The 23,514-nt window shown below is 49.1% G+C and overlaps 1 protein-coding gene across 2 annotated transcripts in view; it reads left to right on the top strand.

Annotated features, from left to right (window-relative positions):
• The first annotated feature begins 5,683 nt into the window (after positions 1 to 5,683).
• CTBP2 (C-terminal binding protein 2) overlaps positions 5,684 to 23,514 on the top strand; it is a 141,704-nt gene continuing 123,873 nt past the window's right edge. The window contains exon 1 of one of the 2 annotated variants that reach the window (XM_071564388.1): positions 5,684 to 6,118. The gene's annotated coding sequence lies outside the window, so the exon portion shown is untranslated. Of the gene's footprint in view, positions 6,119 to 6,158; positions 6,245 to 23,514 lie in introns of those variants that run through there. The other variant, XM_071564389.1, reaches the window with a different exon arrangement.

The following is a 23,514-nucleotide window of genomic DNA, read 5'->3' on the forward strand; positions in this document are numbered from 1 at the left end:
ACATGTTTGGGTCCCCTGTTCCTCAACAACAGCCCCTCTGCGACCCCACACTCATCTCCCCACCACAACCACGTCCCTGTTAAAAGAGAATCATCAAACACCACTGGAGCCTTTTCTCCCTCAGATCCTGCAAAATGCAGTGTCATGTTGTGGGAGTGAACACCCAGGGCTGTAACCTCTGCTGCACAGAGCACAGGAACAGTGATGTATTAACACGAGGTCGTAGCCTGACAAATGCTTCTCACTTGGCATAAGGCAGCGCTGCCCAACCCAGCCCAGCTCTGCCCCAGCCTCTCCCTGCCCAGCACGTGGCCCTGGGGCTGAAGGCACAACCAGGCTGGGGAACAGATCCAGCTGAAAATAAGCTTTTTTCCTCCCCCCCTCCCGCAGGATTAGTGTTCATCTGGATCCGTTCCCTGATCCACTTCACCTTGCAGCTGCACAAATGCTGGTGCTGGCAGCGCCGAGCGGGGCTGGGAGCGCGTGGCCGGGCACGGAGCAGCCAGTGCTCCTGAGGCTGGGATTTTAATAGACTTGGGTTTCTTTCAAAATCAGGAAGAACTGAGAGAGTTTCTACCCAGACTGCAAGTAACCCACACCTTTCCAGCCAGGAGCTCAAAGTCCAACATGACCCCGGGGCAGGACATCACCCAGGGTGTGCAGGTCCTGCTCCTGGAGCAGGGGGCAGGCAGGGCAGGACATCACCCAGGGTGTGCAGGTCCTGCTCCTGGAGCAGGGGGCAGGCAAGGCAGGACATCACCCAGGGTGTGCAATGCAGGTCCTGCTCCTGGAGCAGGGGGCAGGCAGGGCAGGACATCACCCAGGGTGTGCAGGTCCTGCTCCTGGAGCAGGGGGCAGGCAGGGCAGGACATCACCCAGGGTGTGCAGGTCCTGCTCCTGGAGCAGGGGGCAGGCAGGGCAGGACATCACCCAGGGTGTGCAGGTCCTGCTCCTGGAGCAGAGGGCAAGGCAGGGCAGGACATGGCCCAGGGTGTGCAGGTCCTGCTCCTGGAGGGGAGGGCAGGCAGGGCAGGACCAGGGCAGAAGATCTGGGGTCTCAGGACCCTCACAGAGCACACAGGACCACCCACATCAGTGTGGGATCAGAGCCTGGAGGATCCAGCACCTCCAGCACCAAGGCAGTATCAGTGTAAGGTAACAAATGAGGGTCCTCGCCAGTAAGAAATCCACTTGAAACTCTCCCTGGAATGCTGAGGAGTGTTATTCCTGGCAACCTCCGCACTTGAAACCTGCCTTGATGGTTTCTTTTTCACGATGACAAGATTCACTGTGCTTTTAAACCAGGAAAAAAAAAAGGAAAAAAACTAAAAGACAAATGCCTCTACCCTCCTCTCTCTGGGTTCCCACTGAGCCTGTGGCTTCACTGAATCCTTTTCACTTACATTAAATTACTGTTATGGCATGAAACTCCAGGTCTGTGTTGAAAACCTTTTGAATGTGTAAAAAACAATGTTGCAGTAATTAAATTAAAAACCTGATTCTAAAGTGGTGAGAAAGCTGTTGATTTAAGAACATACAGTGTCTTTAGTAGCAGTTTATTTCTACCAGTGCAATCCTTTGTACTGGATGACATCCTTAGAGTAAATAATAGAAGTGATGTCAACCATCCTCTTAATGAACTTACTTTTACAGGATTGATACCAAATGTTGGAATTTTGGCTTCCCACTAGAAGAAATTGTGCTCAATGACTCTTATATACCCAAGTCTGCCTGGTGTGAGATCAAACTATGAGAAAAAAATGCTCAGGTCCACAATAGTTTATCAAATATATTTTGGACCAAGCCATCCGTGATTTGCATCAATCACAGGAGTGGAATGAAGGATGTCCTTCATTTAATGCATTTTAGACTACAGTATTAATATTAAATGCATTTTAAAGTTAAACTGGAGTACTAATACTAAAACTGGAGTATGCAGGAAAATAAACCAATTCATTTCTCCAGCCTCCAAATTTACACTCACAAAATCCTTTCAGGAAAATTCTGTACTGTATTCATATTCCTGCTTTTTGCACTTCTATTACAGACTGGTAAACCAAACTCTAGGCTTTCGTGTCTAGAACAGAACTGGTAGAAAACAGTTGGGGAAATTTAAGTTGGATATCAGAAAAAAATTCTTTGCAGAGAGAGTGCTCAGGCATTGGAATGGGCTGCCCAGAGAGGGGGTGGATTCCCCATCCCTGGAGGTTTTTCAACTGAGCTTGGCCGTGGCACTGAGTGCCATGATCTGGTAAAGGGACTGGAGTTGAACCAAGGGTTGGACTTGATGATCTCGGAGGGCTTTTCCAACCCAATCCATTCTATGATTCTAAATGTTTGCTGCCACCCACTTGTAAAAAAACATGAGCACCTTCTCAAGTATAGATGATTGTTTTAATGATTATCCATGACAAACTAGCCAACATATCTGTTAAAAACCAGTTATATTTTAAAAACTGGTAAAAAATAAACGGGGTATTGACGTTGGTGCTGGATACTTGGCATTACTCACATCCAAATCTCATTTCTAATGATCAAACGAAGGATCTGGGCAGGATTCCTGTCTGCCTGTTCCTGCAGAGCACCAAGTAACTGTTGCACAAACACTCGGAGCAGTAAAATAACTGCTCTATTCTAGTCAACAGATACTTGCTCTAAATCTGCAGAGGGAGATGCTGGCGCTGAAATTTATGCACTGAGAGTCATCCAGCTGAAGTCACTCTGACTCCTCGCGCTGCATAAAACCGGCGCAGGAGCATCGTCTTTGCAGGATCAAGGCCCGCATTTGCATCTGCAAATCAATCTCTTTATGAAAACCAGGCCGTAAATTTTATTTATTTATTTCCTTTTTAGTTCCTTGCGAGGTCTTGAGCCGCAGCAGTGCGGCAGGAGGTGCTGCTCTCAGGCTGACGTGTCGCTGAAGTGTAGAGGGAAGTGTGACTGTGCTCCGGGTGATGGAGCGCCGCGAGTGACGGGCTCAGCTGCTCCGAGCCAGCATGTGGGGCAGGAACAAGGTCTGAGCATCCCCTGCCCCCCTGAACCCACTGCTCAGAGAAAACAAGTTATCCACAACAGAAGAGTGTCATCCCCTACTGAAAATAACTACAAACTCATCAAATGTAACACGGGGGCCACAGCCATTCTGTTGTTTGTACACAGTTAAGTTGCAACGCTGGACGAGCACCATTATTGCAGCATGGGAGGTGAGGGGGAAAAGGGCTTTGTGTAAACTCTGCACCCCAAACACCCTGTTCCCGTATCAGAAGGACTCATGGGAAGTGCATTTCTTAAAGTTCATTTGATTTCACAAAAAACGATGCTGGGAGGTCTTGGTTCCTAATGAGTGCCAGGAACTTTCCAGTACAGCTACTGATAGATTGAAATAAGTAAGAGAGAAAGGAACAACTTGTTTTTTCTTTGCAGATACCCCTCATCAACTAAGTTTTCAGAACTATTCTCCTAGCAGGGGTTGTGTGCACAACTAGCCCCAATTAATCCATAAGGATGGGTGCCTCAATGTTTTAAAATAGAGTGAGAGAAGGAGATGTGGGACCTTGCATTTCAGTAACAGCCTGAAACATCTGTCCAGGAATTGGGTAAAATACAGGAACAACATGGGGGAAAGAGGCCAAAAGAGAGGTCTGGCCTGCACACAGCAGAACAATCCTCTTCCTTTGGCTCTTCTTTCCCTTGCCCCAAAACTGCTGCTCCCAAGCTCTGGGAAGCCAAAACGCCCCACTCCGAGCACACACTGAATTTTACACAAACTAGTGAGATGCTGGAGGAGCTGAAGCTCCTTCAAGGTTGGGCAGCAGCTCAATGGAAGTTTTAAAAGCTGCAATTTGAAGTTAAACCCCCGTGGTTTCAGGCCTCCCACCGAACCCACTGTGTATCTTCTTTCCGAGCATCTCATTACAAAGGCTATTTCACACTTGATGAATGTTCGATCGCAATCCAAATAGTTTGAAGAAAAATCCACATGCCTGAGGACTGCCCCCTGCCAAACTCAAAGATGCTGAGCTTCAGAGCTCTCTCCTTTACAACCTGTAACCTAATTGCTCTGGTAGTGAAATACTTATGTCTTTGGCCTCTACGTATGTCACTGACTTGGTTTATATCATGAACTCAAGGTTATTTATTATCCCCCATACATCACATATGTAACATTTAACAGAGCAAATTGTGTAAAGCAAAGAGAGATGGAGGTTGTGTTTGGAAAAACTCCCCACTGAAGTGCCATGGGCAAAGCTTTGGTTGGCACAAGTCACTCCACCCACTGTGGTCCATGTTCCAGTGCAAAGCAGCTGCCCATGATACTTGGACAGTGCTGCTTATGGTGGAAATCCAAGAAATCCCAGTAATACCGAGATGGTGATTTTCAAATTGAGATTTCCTGCAGGCAAGGCAGAGTTTTCCCTTTGGAGAGACTTTTGCCAAAGGGAAAAGTGCAGAACTAGATGTGTCTTCCAGCTGAAAACTGCTGAATTTTGCCAAAATCTGCTCAGAGGTGCCTGGTTGTACCCAGGTCGTGCAGAGCCTGCGTGTCATGGGGTGGCCACAGCTGTGGCCATCTCAGCACCCACACCACAGGGAATCCTGGTGAGCTGAGGCCACGTGAGGCTTCAGCTGCTGCAGGACAGCAGCAGCAGCCCCCGGCAGCAGGTGCTGGAAGGACAAATGATGGACATGGTGTAAACATCCAGCCAGGACCCACGACGTGCTTAAAAGAATCAACATCTTTAGGCTCTTCACCGTGTAATTCCACCCACAAAAACTCAGGCTCGCTTATTAATTTTGATGGACAATTGAGCTGGTTCAAGGGTTTTAATAGAGTAGAAAAGGAATGTGCTGTTTCCCAGGCTGATTGAGAAGCACGGGATACATTTAATGCAGGAGGCTCGATGATTACACAACAAAAAGATGGGATCACCACCTGCCCACATTCTTGCGATAAGCAGATGAAGAACGTCTGTCAAAACATTAATTCCCAAATCTATGGGGGTACCGCGGAATACAAACACAAATAGCTGCGATCGGAGCGCGCTCTCCTTATCTCGCACTCCGCCGCCGCGATTTTACGATGGTCACATCACGTCGGGCGCTCGGCGGGGACGGCCGTGGCAGCCCCTCCGCCTCGGGGATGTCACCAGCGCAGCCCCGCACCGCCGGTGGGCTCTATTCCCGGGTGGCTCCATCCCCCGGGGGCTCCATCCCCCGGGCTCCCGCATCCCTGCCGGCCGCGGTACAAAGGGCGCGGGTCCGGGGGCTGGGCTGGGTGTCCCCGCGGTCCCCGTGGCCGTGGCGGGGCTGATGCGACCCTCGAAGGGCGAGCCGGGCGCGGGTGGCCGAACAAAGAGGCAGCGATCGCCCCTCCCGGGCCGCCCCGAGCGCAACAGGCGCCGCGCCCCGCGGAGCCCCCTCCGCGCCCGCACAGCCCCGCACCGTCCGGCCTCCTCCGCCGCCCCCCCGCCCCTTCCTCGCTGCGTCTGTTTGTACTTTAGCTGATCCACTAATCCCCCGAGAGAGCCTATTTGTAGTGAAGAGTATCTATAGGGGGCGAGGCTGGTCCATGTGGGTTTGTGTCATTGGTTTGCAAGGAGAGACCCCGCCTATTGCCCAAAAAAAAAAAAAAAAAAAGGGAAAAAAGAGAAAAAGAAGAAGGAAAAAAAAACCACCGAGGCAGTGAGAGAGCCCCTACCTCTCCTCGCTCTCCGCTCACCCAGCGTGGCGAGGGGGAGCGGCCGCTCCGCCCAGCGCCGCCCGGGCACTTTCTGGCTTAAAAAAAAAACAAACCAAAAAAAAAAGAAGAAAAAAGAAAAAAAAGGAGGAAAAAAAAAAAGAGGAAAGAGAAGAGGGGGAAAACCAGAGCGGCCCTCCCCCCCAAGTTGCAATTAGCATCCTCCCCGCTGCTGCCGCGGGGCTCCGGTGCCCCCGTCCGCTCCCGGCGCGGCGGCGGGCGGAGCAGGAGAGCGGCGGGGGGGTGGGGGGGAAGGATTAAGTTTTTTTTTTTTGTGCGGTGTGCGAGCGGGTGGCGTTTTTAAGGTGGATCTCCGGCGAGCAGAGCCGGCGGTGGCGGCGGATGCGGGCGGGGATGCGGCGTTAGCGGCGGCCGGAGCAGGTAAGGGAAGGGAGCGGCGGCGCTTCCCGGCGAGAAGGACAAGGGAACAGCGAGGACATCTTTGCTCTAGTGGCTCTCGCCGGCGATGAGGATGGAGGAGGCGAAAAAACCCCCGAGGAGGGGAGGGTGGGTGGGAACGCGATGGTGGTGGGAGGCGGCCGCGCAAGTTGCGCGGGTGGGCGCGGGGCGGCGGGCGAAGTGGAGAATCTTTTGTTGTGCCGGGCCCCGCATTGTTTACTTAGTGCCGAGAGCCGCCGACAACATCTGCCTGCCGGGGGATTAGCGGGGCGGCGGCGGGAGCAAAGTTTGGGGGGAACCCCGCGGTGCTGCGCGGGGGGACGCGGGGCAGCGCCCGCCGTGCGCTGGCCCGATTATTCTGGGGGGGTTGTGTGATGAGTGTGTTTAGTTACTGTCTGTTTTACCCCCACCTTAATTTTAAGGTTATTTAGGAAAAAAATTATTTTTTATTTTTAAATTTTATTTTAATTTTTTAAAAAAAATACTTTATTTCGGCTCAGCAGCCGCGCTCGCCCCTCATCACTCAGCAACTCTCCGCGCTCCAACCCGCGGAGTGTCCGCGGGGCCGCGCCTCGCTCCTTCCCCTCTCCTTTTCCCCCTCTCATATCTCAAAATAATTTCCCCACTATTCATTTATTCTCTATCCTCCCCCATCTGGACATCTTAAACCCTTCCCGTATCACTAGAATGGCAAATCAGACGGGGTGCGCGGATTTACGCGCCGAGATTGTTCTTTTCACCCACCCCAAAAAATAACACCCCCCTCCAAACTTGGAGGACTCGCAGAGGGGGAAAGAATAGCCTTTTGTCCTGCCGAGGGACGTGCCCCCAAGGTAAATCCTGGCTGGATTAGCGCCTGGGACTGCGCCGGGTCCCCGGCTCTGTGCTGGGGAGGAGGAAAGTAGGAGATGGAGATCTCAAAGTAGTAGAAGTAATTTCTTCTTTCAGCTACACTTCTGCGCTGCCTTTGAATTGCCTGCAATGAATGTACGTAGCTCTAATTGAAGTACTTTAATCATTCACACTTGATTAAGTGCACCGTGACCAGAGGAGAGGAATACACACGGCTCCCCAGAACGGGAGGGATGGGATGACATTTTAATCCCGTGTTTTAAAAAACATTAGTGAAGCAGGAAAAAAACCGATCGCCGGTGACGGCTCGGTATAATGGTCCCTTGTTTTCATACAGATGGTGGCTTTCCGACGGGCTGAAATTGCAGTTATTGCAGATATTTAGGAGGGGAGGGGAAAAGGCACGTACTTTTCAGTTTGTTTAAGCAGAGGGAGGAAAATAATGATAGACGAGATGCCTGGTGACAAAATGCTTTTGTTCCTGTTTCCATCAGTGCATAAGGGCGCCGACCTGCTTTAGCATTCTTTAAAGGTCTCTTTACCAAGGAAAATTGAAGACGGTCTCATTATAGGAGAGTGTGTTCGGAATACTATGAGGTATTTATGAATTCAGAGGTGATTGTTGGATCGCAGACATTTCAATTACGCATCCTGTAGTAAAAAAAGAGAGAGAATAATTTATTTGTAGCGATGTGTTCTGTAATCTGTTCTTTCCATGAAGCTGATTCGTGCTCGAGCTCCGGGGCTGGGTCCATCCACAGGGCTCGGTTTGTGTTCTCTGCCTCGCAAAACTTTCTGCTGCAGGGGCAGCCTGAAGTTCCTGTGAAAGCTTGTTTGGGAAACATCAGCTATCGTCAGTATTTTTCTGGAAAATCTGGCGTTGTGAATGAAGGGCGGTATTTTTAGAAAGGAGCTTTTTATTTTTGGAGGCGTTTGTGAAACCCACCTGTTAACCATTAGCGGGGACAGAGGTTGGCTTTCATCGCCAGCAAACCCGGGCGCATCTGGGGGCTGTGGCTCTTACTCACTTCATCCAGGCTCTTTCCAGTCATGGACAAGCAGAGTATCTTTCCCTTTAAAAGTCATCACCCAGCGTTTCTAAAGCTGAACAGAAAATAAGGTGGTTTAGTCAGAGCGGTGGCACTTGCTGTGTTTTGGAACGGGGGTTGTAGGAGCGTTTGACTTTTCCTTTCCTTCCTGGAATTTCAGACTGAGATGCCTCCTTGGTCCAGAGTTTTATTGTCAGCTTTATAGCGTACAAATCGTAGGTGATGTTTTCTTGCTCTCAGCTTTGCCTCTGTTTAAGGTAGTTTTGTGTTCTCCCAGCCCATGTGGGATGCTGGGGCTTGGCTGGCAGGGCAGCTCTGGATGCCCCTGTGGAGCTGCTGTCCCACAGCCCACTTTGCTGGCAGCTCCCTCTCTTCCCCCTGCTTTTCCAAGGGCAAAGTGTGCCCTTTTCCCTCCCGCTTTTCCTACATTGAAAGGAATGTCCTCATAGTAAGAAGTGCAGCACAGACTGTCATCTTTAACACTGGCATTTGAGTGCAGAGATTTGTCACTGGAGTCTGGTGGTAATATTCCTTCTATCAGGAAAAACATCCCCCTCCCAGTATGAGGTCCCAGGCACGAGCTGCAAGTGATGCACTGAAGCCCTTGGCCAGGAAAGTTGATTTATCCATCAGGCTGGCTGCAGTTCAAATAAAACTTCTTCAGTTCAGCTGACTCTGGCAAGAATGAAATACTCTAATGCAAAAACACCCTGAATCTGGGTTTGCCCAGCCATTTGGAAAAGGCAGGTTAATTTTCCCTGGTTTTTGGGGGCTGTTTACTAGCTGTGGGAATTGAAAGCGGCTTCAAGTTTAAGTGGAAGAAATGGAAAAGCTCCTCCAAACACAGCACTGGCAATTTGCAAGTGTTTTGTTAAGATCTGGTGGGTGATGCTGCCTCATAAAACCTGATGGGTTGTCACATTTACTCCCCACATCAGATCTAGTGAGTATTCCTGCCTTTGCTTTGTATGCTTGGTGTGTAAGTTCAAGTGGGGAGTGGAGCTGCTGGTGAGCAGCTCTTCAGTCTGGGCTGATTGCTTACACCTGCCCCAGAAATTGGGGAGTGTGCAGCCCCTCAGCACAGCTGTTCAGGATAATCAAATTAGAGGCTCTGACAGGACAATTGGCATCAGGTGAATTAAAGACCATGTGTGGGTGGTGCAAGGTCATTGTTGGTGTCGCCCCTGGCAGGGAGCACTGAACCTTTGAAGGGGAGGTTTCAGCGAGTCACCCCTGGTTTTGCTGAGATAAGACAATTGTTGTGGGCAGGAATGGTGTTTTCTCTGCTGCTGCTTGTGGTGCTGCAAGGTGTCATTCTGAAGTGCAGTTCGTCACACCCAGCTAAGAAGATGTAATTCCAAAGTGCTGTTTGTCATGTTCAGGTATGTCTGGGCCAACTCTCATTCCTTCTGCCATGTGCTTGTGGCTTGGGGTTTTCACTCTTTCTCCTTTGCCAAAGAAAATAAGATTTAGGTAAAAGAGTGAAAAATACCTTGAGCATTTTTTGCCCATCGAGGGCATGGAAACCAAACCAAAGTTTCTCATTATGCCATGTGTAGTGTCTTTCTGCTCAGGTCCATCATGGTGAAGAGACTGATGTCTTTGGAGCTTTACCAAATTTTAACATTTTGTGTGAAGTCAGCAGGAGTTTTGGTGACAGAGCACAGAAGAACCAGTTGTTATTTATTTAGTTCTGCAGTGATGTGTTGTAAGTGTGCACTCCTCTTTCTTGCACCGTGAGCCCTGGTGATTTCTTTAGAACCAGGAGTAAACATCTGGAGCTTTTTTAACTAGTTTTTGTTTCTCCTCCCTAAGCTTGTAATGCTGGTGGGATGTTGGAGTTCGCTTTGCCTGGTTAGGTTTGTTGTGCTTGGTCTGGTGAGGTGGTGCTGTGTGGGAAGGTCACAGTGGTCCTGCTGCCAAAGCTTATGGGTTTGGGTTTTTTTACTCTGTAATGGTTTCATAGTCATCACAGAATCATGGAGTGGTTTGGGTTGGAAAGGACCTTAAAGCTCATCCGACTCCAGCCCCTCTGCTATGGGCACTGACATCTTGCACTGGACTAGGGGGCTCAAAGCCCCATCCAGCCTGGCCTTGGACATTTCCTGGGATTTTTTTGTGCCTGGGTTATATTAATTGGAATTTCTGTGGAATTATTAAGAAGAAATACAGCTGGAATAGTTGGAAAAGTGTATGGTGGAACCAGCGTGGCCTGGTGGAGAGGTTTGCATCTGCATGCTCTGAAGGTCAGTGCAGGTGGGATGGAGTTTGCTGTGGCTGGTCTGAGGTCTGTAATTACACATCCTGTGTCAGGGGGAGTGTGGTGAGGAGCAAGGGCAGTGTTTTCCCCAAAGTTCAAAGCTGTGGTGCTGCAGAGGATGCCCTGTGGTGATGCACAGGTCACTGCCTCTGTTCCCATGGGTGATGTGGTTTTGGGGTTTGCCATGTGTGTTGTCTTGCACAGCTGCCATCAGCCCCCTGCAGCAGCTGGGGAGGGGGCTCAGCATTGTTAGCACCAATTTCAGTACATCCATCAACCCCTCCCAGAGCTCCTTGGTGCTGCTGCATGGTGGGGTTGCCAACTTTGGGGTTTCATCCTGAATCCCAGCCAGGAGCAGAGCATGCTCTGGGGATTCTGGGTGTTCAGTGCTGTGATTTGGCAAAGGAAGGACATCCCCTGGAATACCATCACCTTTCAGATCCCCCTGCTCCACAGCTGGGAGCTGTGTGCTCCTGGCTTTCAGGGTTACTTTGGATAACTCAGCCACTGGAATACATGGAGTTCCAGGTGGATCAGGGGAGGCACCTTGAGAGGCATCCACAAAGTCTAATCTGTTCTGGGGCTTTACTGTAAAATGCAGATAAAACCTGAGTTACTTGAATGTGTCAGTTGTAGATTTTAATTATTGACCTGCTCCTCCATCCCTACCTGGCAGTAATTTCTTGCATCCTCTAAACCAGTAAACACCAGTTGTCCTGCTGAAAGTAAATGCTCTGCTTAGTCCTGTCCATCCCTCCCACAGAAGTAGGTTTTGTATGTCTTGTGTCCATTGACTTGTGCAGTGTTGTCAAACACTCAGCCACTACTTATTGCTGAAACAGACCCCTGAAACACAGCAGAGGGAGGATGTATGGATTAAACACATAATATTTACAAGAAGCCAAGCCTTTAATGAGACCAGGAGTAAGGAAGATGGATTCTCTGTTGCTAAAAATAACAAATATGTTTAACAAATAAATAGGATGCTGCCTATTTATTTTTTGTTTTAGTGACCCATTCACTTTGGAAAAAGAGGAGCTTTTGTGCTGAGGAGGTTGGCACGAAACTGTGGGATATTCCAAAATTAGCCTGGCTTTTGGTTATTCCTGTCATAATTACAATGTGTGGCTCTGCAAGGTATGAGCAACCCTGGCAGGGAGTGTGGGTGAGCCCCTTTGAAATGCTGATGGGCTTTGGAAGAGCCACAGGTGCATGAGGGCTGCAGGATCAGCCCCCAAAGAGGCAGAGGGAGGAGATGGAACTCTGTTGGTTTCCACGCAGCTGACACAGGGATGGGACTGGTACATCATTGTTGGGGTGGAAAACAAGCAAACCCAGCAGTGGATGCCACAGCCCTTTGCAGGGCAGTGGGTGTCACACCGAGGGGTGTGATGAGCTCTGCAGGTCCTCCTGCAAGGATGATACTCTGGTCTATATTTAGTGGAAGCTGCTGTGATAGGTGTGATGAGCTTGTTCCTCTGTGGGTGATGCATGAGGAGCACTTTGGGCATTGTGAGATTGTAGCTTACATTCCAGATAAAGTTTTTAGTTGAAAATTGGCCTTCTGCAGGTCCCTTGGAGAAGCTGCATCTTGTCTTTCCTCATCAGCTCTCCTTTGTCAGCATTCCTTGCAGTTTTACCCTGATGTATCTGTGTGGGGAATGTCCTCTGCTCATGTTAGCTGGAGGGAAAACCCTGCAAATAAATTCCCCTTTGAAAATATGTGAGGCCACACAAATAAAAGATTGTATTAAAACCTGTAGAGCTGCCATAAAGTGCTGACTTTTTTTACTTTTACGCTGAAAACCAGGTTTTCCATGAGAGGGGTTGTTGGAAGGAATCAGTAAATTAAGCAAAGTAATTAGGCTAAATACTAGATGTTAAACTTAGAAGTTGAAGGACTTGAGTTTTGCTGTGATTAATAGTGGATGAAATCAATTCCAATTCAATATATGGAAAAAACTCCTTTTCATCAGTTTCCATGATTTCAGTTACATGAAGTTTCGTGATCCTGCAGCACAAGCTCATGTAGATTTTCTGTTTGCCACTTGTCTGAGCTGGTCCCCCCTTTCATTCAAAAAATGGTACAGTGCAAGGTTGGAGCCTGGAGTGAGGGTGTCCCAGAGTTTAGTACTGGAATAAATACCTGTGGTAACTTCAGCTTTGCCCTTTGTTATACCAACAGTGTTTCTCAGATGAAATACCAGTTCTACCTATTTTCTGTTCCCAGAAGGAAGCAGGATTGTTTTATCTGCTGTAATATCATTCCTAGGTGAAGCACCAGGATGACTTTTTTTCCCATCTGTGTATCTGGGCAGCAAAAGTTGTGAGTTAGAAGCAGCTTAGAAAGATTTGGGGACACAAAGTGCATCTTTTGTCTAGCGGAAAGTTCAATGTAATTCTTGAATTTGTGCTTTTCTTGGAGGTGACCCAACTTCACTAAATTCTGGTTCCAGCCTTGCTTGGGGTATGAAATCTCACTCTGTTCCAAGCCACAGGCCAGGAGGTTGCAGCCACTGAGTTTTGTTGTGGTTGTTCCTGAAAAAATGCAGTTGAATGATGTGTTAGGAGAAGAATCTGGCCAAGTGTCTGTGCCTGTCTGGTCCACCTTCCAGCCTGGGCTCTGGGTTGTTTGAGGTGCTGGATGCCACACTGGGGTGCTCAGCCCTTATGATATGATCAGTGTCTGCACATCCCAGTCCCTGAGAGGGGAATCAAAGCAGAGAACAGAAATCAGAGCTTGGGGAAAGGGGTGCAGAGACAGGCTGTGGCTGGTAGTGATGAGAACAACAAACAGATCTGTAAAATATTAGAAATAAACCAAGTTTACCAGGTGAGTAATATCAAAATTATTGTACTTTTGGGGAAGAAGAATGTTATGTTTAGTCCCCGTTAAGATTGTGGTAGAAGTAAATGTTATTTAGTCAGACCTTTGTGCATCAGCCCTGGTGTCTCATCAGAGAGGTTTACAGAGTAAACTGAGCCAGTAATGTGTATTTTTCCTAAGTCTTGAAATGCTGGAGGTTCCTGTGAACCGTGGCAATGCTTATCTTGTATTATTCTAGAAAAGCAGTAAGTGGGCCAGGCTGAGTCTCACAAACCTGTCAGCTCAACGTGAGTCCTGGACAGGCACTCCGAGACACTGGTGGGGATTTATTTAAGGAGGGAGGAGGTTGGCCATGCACTGGTCTCCAGTGGCTTGAGTTCAGGGGCAGCACATCCTTGAAAACTAACTCCCTTTTTTCATATAAAGAGCCCATTGATGGGATTGATAAAGGTAACCGAGGGGTTTTTACTTCTTAAAATTCAGGAATGAATGCAGCTCGGTACAGCACTGCTGTTTGGGCTGGGGATGTGCAAAAGAACAACTGGCTGAGACCCAGCAGGGAGTCAGCTCTCAAAATGCAATGGTAAAATCAGGAATAATTCCCAAGCATCCCTTCCTAGCAGCCTCTCTGAACAATCCTTTTTGTCCTTACACCACTTAATGCGCGAGCAAGCCGTGATAAGGCAGAGAGTCACCGCAGCTGAGGCTTGAAATGTCACCAGGGCTGGGAGAGTGGTAAATAACGCCCGGGAGTGACCGCTGCTGAAAGCAATTTGTATTGCTTGGATACAAGCAGGTAATGTTTCTCAGATGGCCAACTGTAAATTTCTCTATCTGAGAGCAAACAACACGGGCCGTGGCTCCAGGATGCTGTCTGGAGAAATCATGTCTTTGTGGGGGAGCGGGGAGGCACGAGCCAGCACTGCTAATATGATATTATGGCCAAAGGTCTTGTGTGCTCCTTGTCTGTGCTGGCAGGTGGCTGCCAGGCTGCAGCAGGGACGTGGCAGCCGCTGTGCCACTGCTGCCTGGCAAGGAGGGGCTGTGGAGGGCTGCGGGAACGCCCGAGGAATCGGGAAGGGATGTACAGAAAGGGTCCAGGACCTCCATCTGCTTGACTTATCCAGGAGAGTGTTGGAAGGTAAATTGATGGAGGGAATTAGTGTTGTCATGGGGAAAATAAATTGAATAATAAAGAGCTCTTGGGTCTGGCAGGCAGAGTTTTACCAAGACCTGAAAGCTGGAAGGTGGAGTCAGGGGAAGAATAGAGCCAAGGTCCATGGCTTTGACACCGCTGGTGGTGGAAGAGCTGCTGAAGGTGCTGGTGGTTTCTCCAGCTTTGGAGATGCTGAGTTCAGGGAGGTTTGTTCATTGGCATTAAAGAGGCTCAAGCAGTGACTAATTTAGGTAAGCTAATGTGCAGTTTTTCAGGCTAAAAAATCACAGTGGTCTCTTCTGACCTCAAAATCCATGAAAGCCCATCATGTAAGTGAGAGCATCTGGGTGTTTGCAGGTCCCAAGCACCAGCAGGACAGATGTTCTTTAGGAGGATGACTTAGAGAGAGGAGATCTGTCCCTGAAGGTGGAGATTGCAGGATGGGACCTTGAGCACTCAGGAAAGCTCCTCTAGGTTGTTCTGTGTTTCCCAGCACTTCCCTAAAAATGGTCTTGGGTCTGTGACAGGGTTTAGTTACTTCCAGTGTTGTCAACACCAGGTACTTGGCACGGGGTGAGAAGTTGTCAGGGGTTGAGTTAGTGTGTATTGTGGCTGGTGCCTGGGGCAGGTGTGAGTTAATTCAGGTGGAGGAAGGAAATGAGGGAGGATTACTTTTTTTGATAGTGCTGTGCTTTATCTGATGATGCAGAATTTATTCAAACTCCCAGCCAGCTCTTGGTGGCCATGAAACATCAGAAGCAACTCTGACCCCGATGGAAAACTTGTGAGCAGGAGAGTGGAAACGGAACAAAATTGATCAAACCCAGATTTAAATGTGAATTGTATATTGCTGGTGTAGTCATTGGAACAAAACCAGTGCATTCGTGTGCACGTTTGTTTTTGTTTTGAAGTGAGACTGTACAGTTGGATGTTTGTACATTTACTCTGCTTTGAGGTGGGTTTGCAGAGTGGTCTATCCATGCCATCCATCATTCCTGAGTGAGGTCTGTGGGATCAGTGGGCTCTGGTCTGGGTTGTGCTTGAGTGTGCAGGAGCTGTTACGTTTCAGATCCCCTTTGTGTTTATATATATGTCTATATATCTCTAAATATCTATCTACAGACACCTGTATACCATATATCTACCTCTGTACCCATACACAGAGCTAGACATCTATACAGGTACAAATACATACACAGAGCTCTATCTCCTGGGTTTACACTGTTTTTGTGGGTCTAGAAGTTGAATGTTAAAAACCCAGTTGCAGAGAAAACAAGGAATGTGTAATAACATCAAACTAATATTTGGTGGTTGAGGTCTCTGTGTGCTGTCTGACCTCTGGGAGAGAAACTGGAGCAAACCAGGAATTTGTTGGTGCAATTAAAAGCAGGATGGTAGGATGGACTCGCATGGTAACACAGCTGGGGCTAATGCTGTGAATTAAGAACATTTAGATGTTTGGCTTTGTGTTATTTAGCTTAAACAAACAAACATCGCATTAATCTCATTACTCAAGCAAATGAAATAAACCTTTAAGGCACTTAAACCCTGCTGGTGGTGGTGACCTGTATGAGCAGCAAGGCCATTTCCACACAGCCCCTCTGCTCCTGTGGGTAACATCACTCACAGGATGGGGAGCTGCTCTGGGGCTGGTGGGAGGGACCCACAACCACTCCTGAGTCTGAAGGGACCCACAAGGATCACTTGGTCCAACTCCTGGCCCTGCACAGACATCCAATAATCCCACCCTAGCCCCAGAGCATCATCCAAACCCTCCTGGAGCTCTGCCATCCTCGGGGCTGTGCCCTGGGGAGCCTGGTCAGTGCCCACCACCCTCTGGGGGAAGGACCTTGTCCTGAGATCCAACCTGTCCCTGCCCTGACACAGCTCCAGCCATCTGGGAATTGCATTGGCCAGGCTGGCAGAGCTGGGGAGCAGAGGGTGAGTTTTTTGCTGCCAGGTGCCAGGCTCTGCTCATGATCCTGGCACGAGCCATCCACCTCTCTGCTTTGCTTCCGTGTCCCTCACTATGAATGATGGGATTGCAAAGGTCCTTGTGAGCAGTGTAATAACCCCCTCAAGTTGTCACGCAGAGCGATATATTCCGATGTGCCACGTCCTTCCGTGGCTCTGGTGGTGTAATGGATGTGACAAACCTTAGCCTGGAGAGGTTGGATAGTTCCTTGTTAAGTGTCCTGCGAACTGCACTTTTTTTACAGGAGAAAGTAAGAATTTCATTGACTTGGACATCTTAGGCAGGCCCAGGAATTTTCTGTCACCTTCCAACTGCTTTTATTTGGGCTCTGGTTAGGCAGAGAAATGACTGTACCACGTGTCATGTTTATGAGATCAAGAGTACCTTGCTATTTTCATACAGATTCCTTAATAGAGATTAAACACAAAATAAAGCAGAATGCCTCAACAGTGATATTCCCATAAGCAATATTGTAACTTGTATGCAGTGTAATTATATTTTGTACACTTGCCAATTAAGCAGTTACGCTTTAGAGAAAAATTACTTTCAAGAGATGGAGGAAAAGTATTGCAGTAAATCAAATAAAATATACATGTGTTAGAGGGGTGTGTGCTTGCAGCTGAAGTTCTAAAATTTCCTGCTGTGCTCAGGTTGCCATATGTATAACCACGCTCTGTGTCCTGTAGCTTTTCTGGGAGTGGAAAGTAGCAGATTGGAAGGAAATAAAAGGCATAAAAAAGACATTGCTTGCTGGGATAGCTGCGTGCCACGTGAAGCTGAGATGCCCAGGAGTCCTGCTCTCCATCCCCACTCCTGCTGAGCTCCTGGATGGTCCCCCTGCCCTGCATGCTGCTCCTCAGCAGGACAAGGCACCCCTAGGGCAGGTCTGTGCACCCCAAAGTGACCACCCCACAGCTAAGGGGGGCCATTGCAGAGTCACTCCTGCTTCATGGCATCACAGAACATGGAACGTCTGGGCTGGAAGGGACCTTAAAGATCATTTCATTCCACCCCTGCCATGGGCAGGGACACCTCCCACCAGCCCAGGCTGCTCCAAGCCCTGTCCAACCTGGCCTGGGACACTGCCAGGGATGGGGCAGCCACAGCTTCTCTGGGCACCTGTGCCAGGGCCTGCCCACCCTCCCAGCCAGGAATTCCTTCCCAGTGTCCCATCTAACCCTGCCTCTGATCATTTCCCTGTTGTCTTGTGTTCCCCTGTTTTGTTGGCTGGTGCACTGGAAAAGAGCACTTGGGACATGTAGATGTGGCACCTGGGGACATGGTCAGTGGTGGCCTTGGCAGTGCTGGGTTAACGGTTGGGCCTGAAGGTCTTAGAGGGCTTTTCCAACCTAAATAATCTGTGGTTTTATGAAACACATTTTGGGTTTGGGCTGGTTTTCTTCTGTTTTCAGGCAGTTTTACTCTTCTTGGTGTCAAGTCAGTTTGTCCTTTCACCACACACACCCCGTGGTATCTCACCACCTGATGGTGTGGGACTGTGCTGAGCCTTGTTTGTGATTAAACCCCTCCAAATAACCCTCTTCCAACAGTTCATGCCTTCCTGTTCCTTCCCCCTTCCTTGGCAGCAATGGCACTGCAGTGCAGGGAGTGTGAAATGTCAGTGGTTCACTCACAAGTTGATGCTTGCCTGTGGTTTCAGTGACCATTCTTTGGTACCTGGGGTACCCTCAGCAGTTAGACCTGCCCCAGGGAGCTGTGCAGGTGTTGTCTTGGGTGGGTGATGTTGTGTGTTGTGCCCCAAGCCAAGACCCTGAAATAACTTGCATGGAATTGTACCCAGAAATGCTGGGATCCAGCACGTGGCCAGTCTGGGCTTCTGGGAATTAGAGAGGTCTGTAAAAGCATTAGGACATCTCCAAGGTACTGGTATTTGCTAAACAGGCAACCTTAGTGCAGGGTGAGTGTTAGGGAGTCTATTTGATGATAGAAGCAATACAAGGTTGCTTTTTATTATACTGTGAGATCTGTATTTGAGGATTTCAAAACCTTTTGCAGAGCATGAGTGGCTTAAATGAGCTGGCCAAGACTATGGCCAGGTTGGATGGGGCTTGGAGAAACCTGGTCTAGTGGAAGGTGTTCCTGCCCATGGCAGGGGGTTGGAACTGGGTGATCTTCAGGGTCCCTTCCAACCCAAACCATTCTGTGGTTCTGTGATGTGTGTCTGAAAGTGGACAAGGGGAGCCCTGTGGCTCTTCCTCTCCATCAGCTCTTGGGAGCCTCTGCTCCTGTAAGATCTCTTGTTTTTTTTCATCTAAGTCACTAAATGTGCATTTTCATCTGGGACTCACAACATTACTTTAAAAATGCCTTTCTGTCATACAGAATTAGGAATATGTCACTTGAAATGTGTCAAACAAATATATTGGAGTAAAAAAGCAACCCTCAGAAAACTCAGGAGCAGGTCTGCTGGGAGGGAAGTGCTGCAGAAGACTTGCTGTGTTGTGGCTGGTGGCCGTGTGACTGTCCCTCCCTCTGTGTGAGCCGAGGGGTGTGCTGGGCTCCCTCCTGTGCACCATCACACAGCTGCAGCCTGAGCTTGGAAATGTTTCCTGAGCTTGTAATGTGTGTGTTGTATAGGGGAATAATTTGTCAGCAATGTGATGGTGCTCCTCATTGAAAGACACATCAGTGTTTTCAGTAAAATCCCCTGGTATTTAGAGGCTTTAAGCAGCCAGAGCATCGTCTCCTGCGATGTGCATCTTTCCCAATTCAGAATACCTCACTTTCCAAGTGGCTCTGCTGTCCTTTCCTGAACTCTAATCCATAAACAGTCCCATGTGTCAGATGAAAGAGGGATCCAGGCTCAGCAGGTGTTTGTTTTTGAGGTGTGGCTGTGCTGGTGAGGCAGGGCTGGCAAGGGCTGGCACTGCTGGAGCCATGTGAGCAGAGCTCCACTCACCACCCCAGGCTCACACACCTGCAGCCTGTGGAATATTTGCTGTGTGCCATCCAGAGTGCTCCTGGTCCAAGTGGGACTACTGAGTGTGCCTGGCACGGTGTGTTGTTTCAAATCTATGTGCTTTGAAAGGCTTGCAGAAGGTGTTTGCATGGAAAAACTTGTCATGAGAGTTTTGTTTGAAGATGGCTAAATAAAGCAGTGAAATAAAAAACAACTCAGGGTGGTGTAGTGTTGGATTCCAGCTGCCCTCCATCTGGAGCAGGTCCAGAGAAGAGCAACGAGGCTGGAGAAGGGACTGGAGCACAAGTGCTGTGGGGAGAGGCTGAGGGAGCTGGGGGTGTTCAGCCTGGAGAAGAGGAGGCTCAGAGGTGACCTCAGCACTGTCTGGAACTGCCTGAAGGGAAGTTCTGGCCAGGTTGGGGTTGGTCTCTTCTCCCAGGCACTCAGCAATAGGACAAGGGGGCACGATGGGCTCAAGCTCTGCCAGGGGAAATTGAAGTTGGAGATGAGAAAAAACTTCTTTGCAGAGAGAGTGCTCAGGCATTGGAATGGGCTGCCCAGAGAGGGGGTGGATTCCCCATCCCTGGAGGTTTTTCAGCTGAGCTTGGCTGTGGCACTGAGTGCCATGATCTGGTAAAGGGACTGGAGTTGGCCCAAGGGTTGGACTGGATGATCTCGGAGGTCTCTTCCAGCCCTATCTATTCTATGATTCTATGATCTCTCTTTTCCTGGACCCTGACTTGCAGCATCACATTCCCTGTGGGTTGTGCCAGCTTCTGCCTTTCCCAGCCGTGCCCTGGGGAGGATGGGAATGTTCTTTGGGCAGACAACCGCTCACCCTGCTGTGATTCCATTCCCACTCTGCACTGCTGTTCCATGCCCACTCCCCAGTGCCAGTGGAGTTTCCCACCTTTCCCCTCCATCACCATCCCTTTGCTGTGCTGCCAGCACTGAGTGTTGGGTACACCCCCAGGACTGCAGGGCTGTTGTTGCTCCCTCCAGCCTTGTGCCTGTGGGTCCTTAGGGGGGCTGGAAGCCATGGCAGGTTTATTTCTGTTGGTTTATTTTTAGGCTGATGCTCCTGGCCCTGCTGTTGGCACTGGGCATCACTTCCCAATCCAGTGGCGTGACAAAGTGACTCTGTGTGTGGGTGGGATTATTCCTCCAGGGAATTTACCTCACTCATCCCTGAGGTGCCCACACTGGTGGGAACGAGCACTGGGCTCCGTCTCTGCCTGCAGCAAGCAGGAGGGGTTTGAGAGTGGTGAGGTTTGGGAGTGATGAGGGCTAATTACAGGACAAACAGCAAATTTTGTGGAGGGTCAAATAAATGTCCCCCCCCCCCCATTGTGGGTGCCTTTTGCAAGGTGTTTCTTGCCTTTTCGCTGACTTTGTCACAGATTAATTCCTATCTCTGTTTGTAGCTGTGTTGCTTCCAGCAAGTTTGGGAGAATTGTCCCAGTTTTAAAATAATCTGTTTTTTTACATCATGCACTTCATTGCCTTGAAAACCATACTATGAGTCATACTAATAAAAAGTGAGTCTAAATTGGATTTGGCATGGCTTTTTTTCACCAACCTAACATGAAAAGGCAAACCTTCTGCTCAAGGTGCAGGACTTTGGTCAAGTTGAAGAGTTTCCTTGTTGTACCTTGGCTTTATCAATCCCTTATAACCTTTCCTGCTCTCCCTCCCACTGTCCCAAACCTCTCTGCTAATTTTAATTTGAGAAGAAATAAGCCAAAGTAAGCTCTGGGTATAAGGAGATGATTATCACAACAGAATAATTACATTTGGGTACTTGATTTGATTTGTTAGCTGGAAGATTAGTCGGAAAGCAGAGAAGAAAATGAGTGCATTGTTGACTGCAGGAAGTTATTTATGGGTTTTTACTCATGTTTAAAGGAATTCCCCCTGTGACTTAAGTAGCAGTGCAATTTACAGCCTTTCACACTGGCTGGCTGGATAAATAAATAAAGACAGAGAAATGGTACCAGGTTTGGTGGGTGTGAATTTCTGAGTGGAATGCAGAAGGGATGGCTTTCAAAACCCCAACCAGACAGGTCAACAAAAACAATGGCCCTGTGGCATCAGAAGAAGAACATGATCCCAGTGTGTTTTGCATTCATTATGTAACCCAGGAGAAATGTTTATATACTCACACCTCCTGTTTGGGGCTTGTGTTATGGTTCTGTAATTTTTCCATAACTAACTTTGATATTCCTTTCATGGCCACTTCTCCTATTCCTGCTTCCACAAGTCAAGCAAGTGGGATGATCCAGGAGGGAGGAGTGGTGTCTGTGCTGGACACCTGCTGTTGGGAGCTACTGGTGCTGTTGGTGAGGTGGAGATGGAGGAGGATGTGGGGTCTGCTGGGTTAGGAAGCACTCAAGAGGCTGCTTGGAGGTGGGGGTAGATTTGGAAGGACTGACTCCTGCAGAGGGGACTTTGCAGCTGTCATTGGAAAGCTCATACTGGGAATTCAGCAGAAGCCAGTCCTAGTGGAGTCAGCATGTCTCTGCTGCTGGCACAGAGGGCATGAGGCTGACATGGCCCATCCATGGGCTGGTCTCCTGAGATGTGTCTGTGCCCCTGTGCTGCTCACGCGACAGCAGAGCCTTCCGGGGGAGGCTTTTAGCACCGAGCACGCGTTAACACTTGGCTATTAAATCTTGTCACTCCATACTTGGTGTTTTTTAAGTCGTGTCCTGGGTCAGCAGAGTGCAGTAAAGTGGAAATAAAGGCAAACCTCCTGCTCTGGCTCAGAACAACGTTGGTGACGAGTGCGCTGATTCTGTCAGAGGGAATCAGGGATGCTCCTGCGCCTCGGAGCGGCGATGGGGGCCGGGCTTGGCTTGTGCCGTGCTCCTCCACTGATGCTGAGCTACACCAGCTGGTGGTGTGGTCCAGAATTGGGCTCCAGGATGGTTCAGATGTGGATCAGGCTTGCTGTGCTTTTGGGCACCCATTAGGCACATTTCCTGCCTTTTCCAGGTGGGAAAAATTGTCAGGCAGAACTCAGCCTGCTGACATCTCCCAAGGCTGGGTTTTGGGAGTGTAACCCTTCAGGGGTCAAAGGTGTTCTCCTGGAGGAATGGTCTGTTGGCAAGGGCTGTATGTGCTGTGTTTGGTGGTTGGTTCCTCCACCCTTTCCTTGGAAAGGCACAGAGGGAAGGGAGTCCTGTCTGAAGTCCAAACCACTTGTTTTGGTGGGAAAAAGCTGTAAGAAGTCCTTACAGAGGTTTGTGAAGTACCATGCACTGACTGAAGTTGGTTTAAACATTAGGAAAGCTTAACTCTTGTGCTTGCCAGCAGTCCAGAGGGACTGGAGGGACTGGACTGCACAGGTCAGTGGGGATGGACACGGCCAAAGCTCAGCTGGTCCCACTTACATCTGGGGGGTTTGGTTGCTCCTGTGTTTGTATGTTTTTGTGTATAAAAGCAGCTGGGGAAGTTGAGAAGCAGAGGCAGAACACAAATTCCTTGCTATCCCACACTGCAGTGAGTCTTGGTGAAGGAACACTTTCCTAGTGCAAGGAATGGGAATAGCAGTTCCTCTGCTAGAAAAAAATGGTGGCTTTTGTGGGAGCTGGCAGAATGGTTTGGATGGGGTACAGGAGGTGCTGTGCTGTTGGTGTTCAGTGGCCTCCCCTGGGAAAAGATGTCTGCTGTGTCATTCAAGAGGCTGTAGGAAGAAATGAGCTTCCCATGTGGGGGAGTTTATCCAGGTGTGGGGGATGGACATCAGGCAGGATCTCCTCTCATGAGTCCTGCAGAGAGGGTGATTCAAGGGAGCGATGGGAGGAGCTCAGAGAGGTGGAACGGTGACTTATTGCCATACTTAAGAAACCCATCACAAGTGATGTGTCAAACTTTCACTGGCTGGGTTTAAACAATGTTTATGGTGCTGATCATCGGTGTCATGTCAGCAGAAGGTATTGACAGATCCATAAAACGGAGAGTGGCTGTTCACCGAGACTTTGGGTATTGATATTTACTGTTCTGAAGGGGGTCTTTGGCATCCTCAGAAATATTGGATGCCCTTTGTTATGCATGGTGAAGGGAAGGAAGAGGACTGGGGGCCAATCTCTTTGGTGGCCCTCACAAGCTGAGCCCAGCAGCACGTTTTTACCATGGATGGGCAGGTATTAGATGGGGGAGCACCCTGGGGAGAACATCGATTGTCACGGGCAGGGGTGGGAGGTCGGGCATTGAAGCCAAATGCAAAGTTTGTCCTTAACTGCATTGAATTCACTTGTGGCGTGATGATGAATGTCATGCATGAATCCTTCAAGAAAATGCTGATTGTGGCCCTGGCTATTTTGGGGCAAGCTTGTTT

This window comes from Pithys albifrons, chromosome 9 (assembly GCF_047495875.1).
Source record: "Pithys albifrons albifrons isolate INPA30051 chromosome 9, PitAlb_v1, whole genome shotgun sequence".
NCBI classification, from domain to species: domain Eukaryota; kingdom Metazoa; phylum Chordata; class Aves; order Passeriformes; family Thamnophilidae; genus Pithys; species Pithys albifrons.